The sequence below is a fragment of the Chelonia mydas genome, chromosome 5 (genome assembly GCF_015237465.2).
Source record: "Chelonia mydas isolate rCheMyd1 chromosome 5, rCheMyd1.pri.v2, whole genome shotgun sequence".
Lineage (NCBI taxonomy): Eukaryota > Metazoa > Chordata > Testudines > Cheloniidae > Chelonia > Chelonia mydas.
In genome coordinates, this window is record NC_051245.2 from 35,394,448 (window position 1) to 35,407,806 (window position 13,359).

Here is a 13,359-nt window from a genome sequence, read left to right on the forward strand (position 1 = left end):
CGCTTATTGGTCATTTTGGGTCAGGTGCCAGCTAGGTTACATTAGCTTCTTAACCCTTTACAGGTGAAAGGGTTTTGCCTCTGGTCAGGAGGGATTTTACAGCACTGTATACAGAAAGGTGGTTACCCTTCCCTTTATATTTATGACAGGCTATTATATAGGAACTTATAACAATTTTAAGCTATTAAAAGGAACTGTAAATAATGGAGAACATAAAATCAAATTCAAATGATAAAAATACTTGCCAATATCTATTTTAATGACAATTACACATAATTTTCTGTTTAATTTTTCATTTTATTAATTGCAGAATCATTTTACCTTTCCTTAAATCATACTTTCATCTTCACAGCTTTATATTGAAATAATTTTACCTGAAAATGTGATTTCAAATTGTCAGGAAGTTTAACCAGATATTTTACAGTTGCCAAAGTTACCAATAGTTCTAAAATAGATACAAGTAAAATGATTTCAAATTAATTGAATACATTTTCCTATACAGATATAAACTGTAACTATTTTTTAATCTAATTTATAGAAACCTAATGAAACCTCTCAATGCTTTTTAAAATTTAAATCACAAGAATTAAGATATTGTTTTCCCAATCTCAAAGTCCAGTTGGTGAAGGTTTCTCACCCTATTGCCCTTAATAGCTCTGCTTAAATTTCCTGTCAATTCCTGCTATCTTTTGTTAGAATCAGGGTACATCTATACTACCCGACGGATTGGCAGGCAGCCATCAATGCGGTGGGGGGGAGGGTGTCGATTTATCGTGTCTAGTCTAGATGCGATAAATCAACCCCCGAGCTCTCTCCCATTGACTCCTGTACTCCAGCGCCACGAGAGACACAGGCAGAGTTGATGGGGGAGCGGCAGCTGTCGACTCACCATAGTGAAGACACCGTGATGAGTAGGTCTAAGTACGTCAACTTCAGCTACGTTGTACACTGGTCCTGAAGCAGTCTTGAAGCAGCTGGTCTGCTTCCATGGGATCCCAAGGTGCAGGCCTCAATCCTGCAAACACTTACATACATGCTTAACTTTAATAATAAAATGCAACTAACTCATGTGGCTATACTTAAGCACATGCATAAGCGTTTGCAGGCTCAGTTCCTGAATTGCCTTTAATTCCCCCTTATGGTTATGGTCCTTAGCTGGAAGAAAATATAGGTTTGATCAAAACCTTTAAGAAAAGGTTTAGGACTCATTCATCTGTAGATCTCCGCTTCAGGATGCCATGAATTTATTTGTGTAGCTACCTCCTTAATCCATGTTTTTACAAGTGATGACCAATTTTGGCACCATTAATCTAAACACTGGGAATGCCCCATTTTTTACTACAAATCACTAATATTTTTTGGCAAGCGGGATATATAACAAAGAAAGAATGTTGCTGATTTTGTATTTAACTGGAAGTATTTGAAGGAAGTACTTCTTCACATAATCTACAGTCAGCGCATGGAGCTCGTTGACAGGGGATGTTGTGAAGGCTAAAACTATAATTGGGTTCAAAAAAGAATTACATAAGTTAATGGAGGATAGGTTCATCAATGGTTATTAGTCAAGCTGGTCAGGGATGCAACCGTATGCTCTGACTGGGAGAAGCTGGGACTGGATGACAGCGGAAGGATCACTTGCTAATTGCCCTGTTCTGTTGATTCCATCTGAGGCATTTGGCTCTGGCCACTGTGGGAAGATGGGATACTGGGGGAGGTGGACCATTGGTCTGATCCAGTATGGCAATTCTTATGACGGTATCTGAGTTCTAAGACAGGTGTATGGTTTTGCTTTAGGGGCATTGGAGATGTTAGGGTATGTCATGAATGAATCCATGGAGTCTGCATGGTGCACAAAGCTGTGATTAGAAAAGGAGTAACACGGCTGCTACTCTGAAAGCTGTGATTGTGTGTGATTGAGAAGTGTGCTGTGAAGTGATAGAAAATATGTTGTGCCCTAATGAGAATTGCTTCCTTCACTTTCTGTCTTATTCTTTTCAGAGCAAGATCCTTACTGAAGAAAAGCAACAAGAAGAAAAATAGATGGAAACAAAATTAAAAAGGGTTTATATGGCAGAGTGAATTACAGTAGAACCTCAGAGTTTTGAACACCTCTGGAATGGGGGTTGTTTGTAACTCTGAAATGTTTGTAATAAAACGTTGTTTTCAAAATTTACCATTAATAATACTGTTTTGAAACTTTACTGTGCAGAATAAAAAAGTTGCTTTCCCTTTATGTCTTAGCAGTTTATGTTTAACACAGTACTGTACTGTATTTGCTGTATTGGCTCCATTCCTCCATGAATCAATACACATTTGAATAAACTATCCCATCAGTAGAGGCATAAATAATGTTCCACACACAGTAAATGTTAAGCTGTTTTTGAAAGCCTTCAAATGAGCTCACAGTCCAATTTTCACTTGCAGTGTTTAGTAACTAGCAAGGTATCTGTAAACATTACAAAACTACTCTACAATGGGCAGTCTCTGCTTAAGAGCCACATTCTTCCTTCCACTAATGCAAGCTAAGTAGAATACAGACAATCAGAATCCACTGGGAGCGGGCTGAGAAGGGAGAAATGCCAGTTCCATGTCATGCTCTCCACCTCCCTGGAGCTACATGGAAGCTCCTCTATTCTCCATGCATGGGTATTTGGAGCCAGAGCAGGGAGGAACGGAGCCAGGGATCAGCTGCTTGCCATAGCAATGCTCCCTTGCAAAACTCAGTGGGAATTCTGAATGTGCAAGGAATTCAGGATTGTATCTTTAATTACTGTCATACATCTCCCATGACTATTATATACTGGATGACCAATTGACAGATTGCACTCCTTTACACCCATGGGGCAGCTGCATAGCTGGGGAGGATTTGCCCAGGGAAAAAGTCTTTAGTACTACTGTTCTGCCAAAGAAGAGTAGCTTTAAATAGTGGCGGGAATACCACAGAGGAAACAGTGGTGGTGACTGTTTGAGTTACTCAGTCAAAATATCTCATCCAGTCTGGTTCCACACTCTCTCTGAGGCTGTCACTTTTGGTTGTCTTTGAAGCTAGTGGTTTCCAATAACTAGGCTCTGCTGGCTTGTGATGATGGCAGGACCCAGATCACGACTCCCAGCTCCAAATGTTCACAACTCATGAGTCAAGCGCACCCCCTAGCCCTGCCCTTCCATGAGATTGGTTTAAAATAATCAGATTTTTAATAAAATAACACATTGAGGTCTCTATGTTTGCCCACTAGTTCTATATTATAAAAGCAAAACCCTGTACTGCTAGCTGCAGTCTGTTTCCTCTTTAAGGTTTCAGAGTGGTAGCTGTAAAAAGAAAAGGAGTACTTGTAGCACGTTAGAGACTAACCAATTTAGTTGAGCTCAAATAAATTGGTTAGTCTCTAAGGTGCCACAAGTACTCCTTTTCTTTTTGCGAATACAGACTAACACGGCTGTTACTCTGAAACCAGCGGTAGCTGTGTTAGTCCATATCAGCAAAAATAAGGAGTCCTTGTGGCACCTTAGAAACTAATACATTTATTTGGGCATAAGCTTTTGCAGGCTAAAACCTTTCTCTTTAACTCACTCATCGCTAATAGGTCTGTCACCGCATAGGTGCATTGTAACTAAATTCCAGTACCGTGGAGAACTAAAGATTGCTCTCAAATTTCACACAGTGCCTCAATCACAGAATAACAACGAGCTGTGCTCTCCACAGCCAGCACAATACACAGCTCAGCCTCGTACCCGGGCCGCTCGTGCTCAGGAGTCCCCAGGTGTTATAACACCAGAGACAGTGGGGTCACGAGGGATATTATTAATTAGAATTAATACACTCTTCCTGTTGCGCCCCACTGGGGTGAGCCGCGGTCGGGGACGCCTCACTCCCAGATCAGAGGCAGGCTGCGCGCGCTGGGGATTCCCCCTCAGCTGTTCTCAGAACGTTCGGGATTGTTCCGGGTGACGTCACAGCACGGGGGGCTCCCCGCTGGCTCAGGTGGCGCGGTGGGGGAGGGGCGGAGCAGACGGCGGGGGTTCCTTGAAACTCCTCCACGGCGTGGGCTGGCGCCTCTTGAAACTCCTCCCCTTTCGCCTTGCGGGTGGCTGGCCTGCTGGGGCCTGTCCCGCGGCGTCGGCGGGGCGCGCTGACTCTCGCGAGGTTTGGGCGCAGAGCATTGCGGCTCGGAGCGGCGCCATTTTGGGAGCGAGGCGAGTTGTGTGACTGTGTGTGGAGAAGCGGCAAAAGGAGCTTTCAAATCTGGGACCCTCTGCTCTCTGCCTGCCGCCGCCGGGACCAGCCAGCCGGGTACGGCCCGGGGCAGGCCCGAGGGGCTACGGGAGGCGGGCTCGGAGGCTCCGCTCGCGGCGGGGGCAGGGAGCTCCGTGGAGGGGAATCCCCGTTGTGGAGGGGGCTAGTGGCCTCCATGCGCTGGTGGGCAGGGGGTCCGGGCCCGGCGGCTCCGTGCGGGGAGGGGGAGCTGGGGCTAGGGGCTGGTATGGGGGAGGGGAGCGGGGCTGTGTTGAGGGGCAGCAGGCGCAGGAAGGATCCCCTCGCTGCCTGGTGGGGGGCTCCCGAGTGGGCGCGGGTCCCGCGGGGGCGAGAGGGGGGCTTCCTAGCACGGGAAGCCCCTCTCCTGCCCCCCCCCCCTTGGGCGCCTCATTGCTGGTGGTCCCGCTCCCCATGGCCGGGCAGCCGCGGTGCATGTGGCCTCTGGGTTTGAGCACAGGGCTTTGCCGGGGGTGGGGCTGGGGCTGGCTGAGCCGGCAAGTGCTTGGATCAGGGTGAGGGGCAGCACTCGAACCCGAGTGAGGCTTTTAAAGCTCTCCTCGACAGATCCAGCGTGCGAAGCCTCAAGGCGAATCCCTCCGGGAAAGTGACTTCTTGCCGCTGTGCGTGTGTGTCTGTGGCGTGGTGGCGGCAGTAAATACGCTTCCACCGATGCCTTAAAAACAAACGCATTCAATTGAAAGCTTTCACGTTGGTGTGTGAGCTAATCCCGACTGCAGCCTGTGCGTTCGTTACTCCTGTTTATTTCTCTTCCTTAGTGGGAGTGCTGGAGGGATTTCCCAGGTAGCTCGTTAATGTCCGGAGGTTTTTTTTTGCCGTTTGGCATTTTTAACCTAGGATCAGCAGCTTCCTTTTTTGGTGTAACACTTTTTTTAATGAAAATGAGAAGTCTGTAAACCTTCCTGGTTGGTTTCTCTTTGGTGGGGGAGCAAAGGTCTGTTTGTATTAGGGCAAGAAGAAACTTCAGCGTGCGCAGCATGTTTATTGATACTGTATTGTGCTCTGTTCACTAGGAAATGTCTGCTTCTTCCTTGTTCCTCTTCTCTCTCAATCATGTGAGCACTGCATTTTTTTAAAGATGTCAGATTAGTTTTATAGGCAAATATATAATAGAACTTTCAGAAAGGAAAACTGATTGTTTTTTTTTTTTCCCCCCCTCCTGTAGGCAGTTTGGATTATAAAGGCTATCCTGGATATTTAGAGCCTTTTGCTTCAGTTTGTTGTGGAGGGGGAGAAAGGTGGACGTTGACCTGCAGCCTTTGCTTCAGTTGAAGAGGGGAAAAAAATAACTGGACATCGACCTGGAATTATGATTTATTCAGTCACGTCCTACTCACAAGGCTTCTGAAACTGTCAGAAAACATCTAAGAAGTAAATTGAAAGCTTGTGAAGTCTTGAATTTCTCTACTCAAAAGTACGAGACACCTCATCTGTGGACACTTTTGTCCACATGGAATGGATAATTAGTTAAATTTCTTAAGCTCAGCATACTTCTGCTGTTAAAATTAAAGGTGTTTTTTTTTCCTTTGAATTAAAAATTTTCAGGCACTGGCTAAGATACGTTTGAGTCATATGCATAACTAGTTTTGTCAACTGGTTTTAGATTGCATTAAATGTAATCCTTGGTTGCTGTTTAAGCACAGCTGAAGAGTTTCATGGCAGATATTTTTACCTTCATTTTATTTTTTAAATATTCTGACACAGCCTTTTTTACTTTGTAATGAAACCTATTTTCTAAATGAAGAGATTAATAGAACTTTGTTTTTCTTTTTTCCTTTTATATTTTATTTGAGTTTTTTGGTAAAATGTTGCCAACAATCAATATGGCGGTATCCAGATAGCCATTGTTTGCAGATGTCTCTAGGAGCTGAATCTTAGAAATGTTCTTCAGTTCAGATGTGAAATTTGGCTTTTCAGTTTTACTCTTGGTGTCATAAAAGGTATATTTATTTCATCAGGAGCTGATGCTCATTACATTGAGATGTACATGGAATAGTAAAGAGAAGAGGCCGCAAAAAGATAGAACAAGCTTCTTAAATCAGACTTGCAAATTTTGGAAATAGATTTGTGAAGGCTGTAAACGAGAAGGATGGGTAGCTGATTTCTGAGAGGGGAACTCTGTCAAATAGCTACTGATGTAGTATCTTCAAGGACTCTGGCTATTATTTCAAGGAAAACAAACTGGAAAATACAAATTACGCTGAGCTAACACCTTGTACAGTCTTCTTGGATTTTGTAAGTATTGTACTGTGCATGAATCAATATGCATTTGAATAAACTATCCCATCAGTAGAGGCATAAATAATGTTCCACACGCAGTAAATGTTAAGCTGTTTTTGAAAGCCTTCAAATGAGCTCACAGTCCAATTTTCACTTGCAGTGTTTAGTAGCTAGCAAGGTCTCTGTAAATATTGGAAGCTGTTGCAAGAAGATATAGCATTAAGTAGAGAAAATCTTATGTGATTTTGAGGATTTGTGTTAAACCAGTGGTTCTCAAACTTTTATACTGGTGATCCCTTTCATATAGCAAGCCTCTGAGTGCCATTTCCCTCCCTCCTCCTCCTCCCCCCCCCCCAAATGAATTAAAAACACTTTAAAATATATTTAACACCATTATAAATGCTGGAGGCAAAGTGGTGTTTGGGCTGGAGGCTGACCACTTGCGACCCCCCCCATGTAATAACCTCGCGAGCTCCGGAGGGGTCCCAACCCCCAGTTTGAGAGCCCCTGCTTTAAACTGTGTGCTGATGTATAAATGTTTAGGTATTCTCTGTGTTTTGTTTACACTGTATGCTGAACATCAAGAAGTTAATACTTTTGACTAAGTTGATTGAGCAGCATACAGATGGAAAGGATGAAATTCTCAATACACACACTACCGCCTAGAAACTTTTCATGAGGTTGCTTGAAGTGATAGACGCTTCATATCTTGCACAATTTTGTGCTATGTAGCTAAATTGATTTCCTGCAGTGTATGTTAAGAATTAAGGGTGAAGACAGTAGTTCCTGTCCATGTTCAGGTTTTGATAAAACATATGTTTAAGCAGGCTGACTTTTTTAAGTTGCATTCAGAGTAATTTAGTGAAATGTGATGGGTTTTAACCCTCTGTCTAGTTCCTGAAAGCTCCCTTGATTTTTCTGATTCTTCAGATACCAACAGGTTGCTTAATTCACCACTTCACATTTTTATTGTTAAATTTCACATCTTTACTGTTAAATTTATTATTGTTCCTCTTTTTCACCGGAAACATGGGGAGCTTTATTACAAGAAACAGCGTGCCTATTAATTGTAAAAACATTTACTGCAATATTTTGAATTAATTTCTCTGCAGGTTTGCTTTCAACAGATCCACTACTGCCTCACTAAGATGGACAAAACAACCTAGTTCAAAAGTCAGTGGTAACTTTATTCAGCTTTAATCTTGTTTTTCATACATAAAGATCATGTTGACCTAGGTTTAAATAATTAAAGAACTATTTGTAATCTGGCACCTTTACTGAAGTGGCCATATTTTCATAATTTTCTCTTTAAGCTCTTCAAAATTTGTTTGCTAATACCAATTTTGAGTCTCCTCCAGGGCTCTAAAATGGGATCTGGGGCAGTGTCTTGAAGGGAAACCTCACATACAAGCAACTGTAAAGGAATGTGAAGCTGTGCCTTGATGACTGTATTGGAATTGCTTTTTCTATATGCTGACATTTTGACCAGGAAGATCTTGTTTTAAATAGGCCTACTTCATCGGACCTGTATTCAGGTTCCTGTGTGATCAGAATTACCCTCTTCCACCTCCCTCCTAAGTGTTGGAGGAGCTTTATTCTGAAGTGCTATATTTAGTATAAAACTCCTCACTATCTTATTTGGCTTCTGCTGAATCAAAATCTATTATGTACACCATCATTAAAGGGTTACCCTGATCTAGTCATGGTTCTGGGATAGTTTCAGGTGTTCTACCTACTCCCAAATCCCATGGCCAAGTTTTGTGGGGTTTTTTTACCCTAATTCTCCTATTTTTTTTCCTCAAGTGTCTTTCCTCCTTTGCTTAACCCATGCAATCATGAGAAAATGATTAAAGGTCTGATCCTGTAATAAGCTCTGCATGGGCGGATCCCTATGCCTGTGAGGAACCCCATTGAATTTAATTGGGCTTTGCACTGACTCATGGATCTCTTATAGTGGAGTTAATTGAATGACTGGGGGCTAATTGATTATACAGGATAAATTGTGAGATTGTCTATACACAAAGTACTATAAATTTATAAAGTAAGCAAACTAAAAAATGGAGAAATTCCTTTCTTAAATCTTTCAATTATAATAATGCGTTATTATATTGCTTCAAGTAGGTTTAAAAAAAAATTCAGCCATAAGTGATTTTTTTTAAAGTTGATGGTTTTTCCTTAAATTACGTATCTATAGGTTCCATACTACTGCCCATCAATGTAGTGTCTGTGTCTTCCGTTTAAAACTCATAGTAATAGGAAAGACCCTAATGCTATTCAAGCTGCTGATTTTTAGTGTTACTATAACTTGTTCTTGATCCAGTTTTCTCATTGAAATCAAGCCCTTTCCCACCCTGGGACATTCATTCTGTGGAGTGATTTTTTCCCTTTCTCTGGATGGTTCTACCTTAGTTCTCTGTCTGGTATATAGAAGCGTGCCCTTCACTCTTGATGCATTGACTCCATTCTTTACACTTTCCTAGTTGCTGGTAGCAGGAGAGTTTTTCTTTTCACTACTATCCCCTAACTTAGGATCCTAGGATGATCTCACTTGAGAGCTAAGTATCCTGCTTTGTATGCATATGTATTGGACATAGTTTGAAGCTCTCCTGTAGTTGTTGTTGTATCTCTTGATGGGACATTGCACCTTGACCAAAATTCATACAGTAGTAGTTAGGGCCTAATAAGGAAAAAATTGCCACCATGCTGGTCCGTTACAGTGCCTCTTCTTTATAGATATTTTTAAAATTTTGATAGCACTTACTAGGCTGCAGCACTTTGCAGACAGGTATGAAGATGAGATCCCTGCCCTGAAGAGTTTATGCTATAACACTTGGTTTAAACACATTTATTGTACTGGTATAACTGTCAGGGCTGTAGGTTTTTTATCAACATAGCTATCCTGGCACAACCCCTAGGGCAGTGATTCTCAGATTTTTTGTTTTGTTTTTTCACGGACCACTTGAAAATTGCTGAGGGTCTTGGCGGACCACTTAATGATCTTTCCAAATGTTGTTTGTACCGTTAGCTAACTGTTGTAAAACGCTTTGGATAAAAGCGCAAAATACAAAACAAACTTAATTATTAACATTTTTTTGTTCTACAAATAAAAGCACACAACTCATATTTTAATATCCGTAGTCTTAACTTTCTAATGTGATGGATGTGCCCTCTCTCCTCCCCTTTTCCCAGCCCCAGCTTGAGGGCTGCTGCGGCAGGGGTCTCCCTCTCCCTAACCTCAGCAGCCCCTGAGCTGGAGCAGGGCGGGGGGTGGGGTGGGGAGGGTGTCCTCTCCCCTGCCACAGCGGCCACAGAGCTGAGACTGGGAAGGAGGGCCATCTCTCCCTAGCAGCTGCAGCCCTGGAGCTGGGGAAAGTCGCCTCTTTCTCTGGCTGCCGCAGCCCTGCACGTCCCAAATTCCCCCCCGTCCCACTTCTCAGCCTACTGCCCCTCCCATCTACCCCCCTATTCCTCCCAAGGCCACCACTTCACCTTACATGTGCGTCTTCTCCAGGGTCCAGGCACCTAATTAGTGGAGTCATGCCTGCGCAGCTCCACTAATTAGGTAGGTGGCCATTCATTCTCTCGTTTGCAGCCACCCAGGCGTGCACCTTAGAGGGAACTATTCACGGACCACACTTTGAGAACCTCTGCCCTAGGGCAGGCAGTCATATTGCTATAAAGGAGTCTTATACTGGTACAACTTGTTTCCCTTGCAGTACACAAATCTATACATATATAAGCTTTTATCGTTAGACAAGGCCTAAAGAGTTAACATACATACAGATTGATAGGATGTAGTGAATGTGATGATATGGGGAGGTTGAACAGATGTCCTGCTTTGCGATTTGTTTGGATTTTTATCCACTTTAAGATTTGCACTACTATTTGTCACTGTGATGAGTTTCTTCCATGTAAAATAAATTTGAATAGAACACATTGGCAATAGATAAATTCCTCATGGACTTCTGGAGTTTCCTATTCTTAATGTTGTTTTGTGTTTAATTTTGAGTAAACTGATTTAATGTTCTTCTGTGGGGAGGATTAGTTGTGATAGGCCTCTTTGTACGGAGCGCTAGGGTTGTAAAATGGTGCATACTGTAAAAAAAAAAAAAAACCTAAAAAAACTATAGTTTATAGTAGTGCTTTGCCGTTAGTCTGTCTTGACAGACACTGTGACATCAGTCATTGACTGTCCTACAGTGAGGTGCCTGAATTGGTATGGTGCTACAGGCCCTTTGTTTCTCTTTCATAATACACATGGACAGCTCCACAGTTGGCTGCCTTCCTGTACTGAGGAGGTTATATGCAGGCAGGGTGCTGCATTCATGGCCGTTCTCTACTGCCTTCAGTATCCAATATATACTCAACTCCTTCTTCAGTCACTTTATATTGTCACTGTACATAAATATAATGGCTCCTATTTGTTTAACACAGCCTAGATGAATCTTGGAAACTAGACCGTCAGCACCTGAAGCATTTAGTGCAATAATAAGCACTTTGACCCTCCTGCATAGGGAAGTAGATCAGGATTTAATTAGCTTCTACCTGCAAGGTGCTGCCGGTGCAAAACTAACTAGTTTCTCTCAATTTCTCTTTTTGGAGTCCTTTTGTATGTGTAAAATGCTGCAGCAAAATAAAAGGATTAAACAGCAAAAAGCAAGAAAACGGGGTGGGGAGGGGATACAAAAGGGGAGAAATGAGGAAAGATGTGTGGCTGGATGGATGGAATTCCATAGGATACAGAAAAGGTAGTGAAATATGGTAGTAATAGTCTTAACACTAGTGCCCGACTAACTTTGTAGCAGTGACAGATTCTTAAACCCTTTATCTGGTTCTTTTTTTTTTAACTCTATACAATTCGTGGAGGATAGGTCCATCAATGGCTATTAGCCAGGAGGGTTGGGGTGGTGTCCCCAGCCTCTGTTTGCCAAAAGCTGGGAATGAGCGACGGGGAAAGGCTCACTTGATTACCTGTTCTGTTCATTCCCTCTGGGACACCTGGCACTGGCCACTGTTGGAAGACAGGATATTGGACTAGATGGACCTTTGCTCTGACCCAGTATGGCTGTTCTTATGTAAGGATGCAGGACTCTTCTGTTGAGTCATCCTAATGTCAGGTCCTTAAGCTCTGTAGAAATGCGGAAGTATTTTTGCTAAATGACTCTGAAGTTTGGTGAGGTATATCCAGTTAGCTACAATGTAAAGCGTTGTTGGTACTAGAGAAATGCATTGGTTTAACGAAATAGATTTTAAAAACAATTGGCTTAGTTCAGCTGGTGCACTTCTGTGGTATGTACATGGTTTGATTATAAGAGGGGTGAAAGTGCTTCTCTCTGGTAAATGGTATAAGGGACAGGGATGGAGTTGTCCCCCCCCCCCCCCCCCCCAAAAAAAAAAAAAAAAAAAAAAAAACCAAACAAACCCCAACCTCCTAGGAGCTGCCAGTTTTGATAGCGCGTAGATTGATTTTATAGTTATGTATAAACTTGCCAAATCCCAGGAAGTGAGTAAGTTTAGAATATGTACAATGTCTGTGTGCACACTCTGCTTGGAGCAGAGGGGGAACTCCACCTGCATATGCATTTCCATTGTTGGTTATGAGAGACACGAGCATTTACATGTCTGTTATCAAAGCATACTTGGAGAGCCCAGCCATATTACCATTTAAAAAACCCCCAAGTGCGTCAAAGTGTCTGACAAATAACTTAGCAGTTCTTCCTCCATTTTTTTAACTACTTGTTCTTTCCCAATAAACTCCTACTGTTTTCTCTTGCTGTTGGTCCTCAGGTGACATTTGTCCTCATGGCTTTCTAAAGGTGACTTGAAAAGGGAGGGAGAGAAAATGAGTTTGTACCCTTTGTTGCTTCTTTGTTCTTTATAGAGAAGAACTGAGAGGTTTTTTTCCCCCAAAACCAAAATTCTGCTTGTTTTTTTACATTAGAAAATCAGGTCTTGTCAATCATGGAAGACTTTATGGCAACTGGTCAGAATAGAGAAACTGACATCACAATTGGAGATGAACTAAATGCTGTGCAATTGAGAGGGGATGGGAATTTTGTCAATGTTAAAAGCTTTAAAGCTTTTGACATCTGTTTAAGTCATTGGAGGAAAGAAATTTGTTTCAAGATTCCACCTATTTACCTTCAGTTAAGGTGTAAATCTCACAGTAAACAGTAAAGAATTCTTCCGGAAAAACTAAGGAAAATCAAACTTGAATGCATAATATTCTGTGGCAACAGTTCCAACCCCCCTATACTTTCAGAGGTCCTTTCTACATGAAAAGAAAAGAAAAAGGCACAAACCCAACTTAAACAATCCTTTTCTTGTCGCCTTTACGTTTGGAGGAAGATAGGAATTGGTATAAGCAACTATGTGGGGCATGGCCATCTTTAAAAAAAAAAAAAAAAAAAAAAAATCGGGTTGATTTGGACCAAAACCTTAGTTTTGGTAAATCCCTGTTTTTACAAAATCTTCAGATTTGAATTTGACTCTGAATTTAATTACTCTGAATTCAAAATTTTTAGCAAAAATAAAATTTTGGAAATCTAAATACTCCCTGCTCTATTTTACAAAGTGAAACTAACTAGTCTGTTTTAGTCATTGAAACGTAAAATGACTTCAGTTGAAATAATACAAGGTGAAGACACAGAAAAGGACTTTTTTTATTAGAAATGTTTAACTAGGTAAAAACAAAATTTGTCTTTTATTGTGGAGACTCTCTGCCAATGACTAGAGCTGACTAGAGGATGAAAATTCCGTTTTGCAAAAACTTGCATTCCACGTTTGAATGAAAACCAAACATTTCAAATGTTATCACAACTGGAATTGTCAAGTCTGTTTTCTGATCAAAACCTGAGCTTTTTGAT

General features: G+C 41.9%; 1 protein-coding gene across 8 annotated transcripts in view; it reads left to right on the forward strand.

Moving 5' to 3' along the window:
* The first annotated feature begins 3,814 nt into the window (after nt 1-3,814).
* Nucleotides 3,815-13,359, forward strand: part of GPBP1 (GC-rich promoter binding protein 1) — a 58,959-nt gene continuing 49,414 nt past the window's right edge. The window contains exons 1-4 of one of the 8 annotated variants that reach the window (XM_037902836.2): nt 3,815-4,291; nt 5,439-5,687; nt 6,232-6,508; nt 7,606-7,666. The gene's annotated coding sequence lies outside the window, so the exon portion shown is untranslated. Of the gene's footprint in view, nt 4,292-5,438; nt 6,509-7,605; nt 7,667-13,359 lie in introns of all 8 variants that reach the window. The other 7 variants (XM_043546550.1, XM_037902835.2, XM_037902838.2 and 4 more) reach the window with 7 other exon arrangements.